This window comes from Taudactylus pleione, unplaced genomic scaffold (genome assembly GCF_031769625.1).
Source record: "Taudactylus pleione unplaced genomic scaffold, aTauple2 ptg000967l, whole genome shotgun sequence".
Lineage (NCBI taxonomy): Eukaryota > Metazoa > Chordata > Amphibia > Anura > Myobatrachidae > Taudactylus > Taudactylus pleione.
Window position 1 is genome coordinate 7,265,001 of NW_028285368.1, and position 2,500 is coordinate 7,267,500.

General features: G+C 37.8%; 11 pseudogenes; all 11 read left to right on the forward strand.

The window, feature by feature from the left end:
• Positions 1–30: 30 nt before the first annotated feature.
• On the forward strand, positions 31–149 carry LOC148461873 (5S ribosomal RNA; annotated as a pseudogene).
• A 116-nt stretch (positions 150–265) lies between these two features.
• LOC148461874 (5S ribosomal RNA) lies at positions 266–384 on the forward strand (annotated as a pseudogene).
• Positions 385–500: 116 nt separating this feature from the next.
• Positions 501–619, forward strand: LOC148461875 (5S ribosomal RNA; annotated as a pseudogene).
• Positions 620–735: 116 nt separating this feature from the next.
• LOC148461876 (5S ribosomal RNA) lies at positions 736–854 on the forward strand (annotated as a pseudogene).
• Positions 855–969: 115 nt separating this feature from the next.
• On the forward strand, positions 970–1,088 carry LOC148461877 (5S ribosomal RNA; annotated as a pseudogene).
• Positions 1,089–1,204: 116 nt separating this feature from the next.
• Positions 1,205–1,323, forward strand: LOC148461878 (5S ribosomal RNA; annotated as a pseudogene).
• Positions 1,324–1,439: 116 nt separating this feature from the next.
• Positions 1,440–1,558, forward strand: LOC148461879 (5S ribosomal RNA; annotated as a pseudogene).
• Positions 1,559–1,672: 114 nt separating this feature from the next.
• On the forward strand, positions 1,673–1,791 carry LOC148461880 (5S ribosomal RNA; annotated as a pseudogene).
• A 115-nt stretch (positions 1,792–1,906) lies between these two features.
• Positions 1,907–2,025, forward strand: LOC148461881 (5S ribosomal RNA; annotated as a pseudogene).
• A 116-nt stretch (positions 2,026–2,141) lies between these two features.
• Positions 2,142–2,260, forward strand: LOC148461882 (5S ribosomal RNA; annotated as a pseudogene).
• Positions 2,261–2,376: 116 nt separating this feature from the next.
• LOC148461883 (5S ribosomal RNA) lies at positions 2,377–2,495 on the forward strand (annotated as a pseudogene).
• The last annotated feature ends 5 nt before the right edge of the window (positions 2,496–2,500 follow it).

The following is a 2,500-nucleotide window of genomic DNA, read 5'->3' on the forward strand; positions in this document are numbered from 1 at the left end:
TAAAGAGTTCTAAAGTTAGTGTTTTTGAGCACCTACAGCCAAAACTCACTGGACATGCCCAATCTCGTCTGATCTTGGAAGCTATGCAGTGTTGGGCCTGGTTAGTACTTGGATGGGAGACTACCTGTGAATACCAGGTGCTGGTGGTAATTTTATACTTCCATAACATTCTTTTCTATTACATTTTACATTTAATTTTTTCAACTTATCATTGAATTTACTTGAGTTAAGAAGTAATAGAAGTTTAAATTTAATGCTTTTGAGCACGTACAGCCAAACCACACTGGACATGCCCAATCTCGTCTGATCTTGGAAGCTATGCAGTGTTGTTCCTGGTTAGTTCTTGGATGGGAAACCACCTGGGAATACCAGGTGCTGTAGGTATTTTTATGCAGCCATAACATTCTTTTCTATTACATTTTACATTTAATTTTTTCAACTTATCAATGAATTTACTTGAGTAAAGAAGTAAAAGAGGTCTAAAGTTAATGTATTTGAGCACCTACAGCCAAACCACACTGGACATGCCCAATCTCGTCTGATCTTGGAAACTATGCAGTGTTGGGCATGGTTAGTACATGGATGGGAGACACCCTGGGAATACCAGGTGCTGTAGGTAATTTTATACAGCCATAACATTCTCTTCTATTACATTTTACATTAAATTTTTTCAACTTATCAATGAATTTACTTGAGTTAAGAAGTAAAAGAGTTCTAAAGTTAATGTTTTTGAGCACCTACAGCCAAACCACACAGGACATGCCCAATCTCGTCTGATCTTGGAAGCTATGCAGTGTTGGACCACGTTAGTACTTGGATGGTAGACCACCTGGGAATACCTGGAGCTGTAGGTAATTTTATACCGCCTTAACATTCGTTTCTGTTACATTTTACATTTCATTTTTCAACTTATCAATGAATTTACTTGAGTTAAGAAGTAAAAGAGGTCTAAAGTTAATGTTTTTGAGCACCTACAGCTGAACCACACTGGACATGCCCAATCTCGTCTGATCTTGGAAGCTATGCAGTGTTGGGCCTGGTTCGTACTTGGATGGGAAACCACCTGGGTATGCCAGGTGCTGTAGGTAATTTTATACTGCCATAACATTCTTTTCTATTACATTTTACATTTAATTTTTTCAACTTATCAATGAATGTACGTGAGTTAAGAAGTAATAGAAGTCTAAATTTAATGCTTTTGAGCATTTACAGCCAAACCACACTGGACATGCCCAAACTCGTCTGATCTTGGAAGCTATGCAGTGTTGGGTCTGGTTAGTTCTTGGATGGGAGACCACCTGGGAATACCAGGTGCTGTAGGTATTTTAATGCAGCCATAACATTCTTTTCTATTACATTTTACATTGAATTTTTTCAACTTATCAATGAATTTACTTGAGTAAAGAAGTAAAAGAGGTCTAAAGTTAATGTATTTGAGCACCTACAGCCAAACCACACTGGACATGCCCAATCTCGTCTGATCTTGGAAACTATGCAGTGTTGGGCCTGGTTAGTACTTGGATTGGAGAACACCTGGGAATACCAGGTGCTGTAGGTAATTTTATACTGCCATAACATTCTTTTCTATTACATTTTACATTAAATTTTTTCAACGTATCAATGAATTTACTTGAGTTAAGAAGTAAAGAGTTCTAAAGTTAATGTTTTGAGCACCTACAGCCAAACCACACTGGACATGCCCAATCTCATCTGATCTTGGAAGCTATGCAGTGTTGGACCAGGTTAGTACTTGGATGGGAGACCACCTGGGAATACCTGGAGCTGTAGGTAATTTTATACCGCCTTAACATTCGTTTCTGTTACATTTTACATTTCATTTTTCAACTTATCAATGAATTTACTTGAGTTAAGAAGTAAAAGAGGTCTAAAGTTAATGTTTTTGAGCACCTACAGCCAAACCACACTGGACATGCCCAATCTCGTCTGATCTTGGAAGCTATGCAGTGTTGGGCCTGGTTAGTACTTGGATGGGAGACCACCTGGGAATACCAGGTGCTGGTGGTAATTTTATACTGACATAACATTCTTTTCTATTACATTTTACATTTAATTTTTTCAACTTATCAATGAATTTACTTGAGTTAATTAGTAAAAGAGGTCTAAAGTTAATGTTTTTGAGCACCTACAGCCAAACCACACTGGACATACCCAATCTTGTCTGATCTTGGAAGCTATGCAGTGTTGGGCCTGGTTAGTATTTGAATGGGAGACCACCTGGGAATACCAGGTGCTGTAGGTAATTTTATACTGCCAAATCATTCTTTTCTATTAAATTTTACATTTAATTTTTTCAACTTATCAATGAATTTACTTGAGTTAAGAAGTAAAAGAGTTCTAAAGTTAAGGTTTTTGAGCACCTAAAGTCAAACCACACTGGACTTGCCCAATCTCGTCTGATCTTGGAAGCTATGCAGTGTTGGGCCTGGTTAGTACTTAGATGGGAGACCACCTGGGAATACCAGGTGCTGAAGGTAATTTT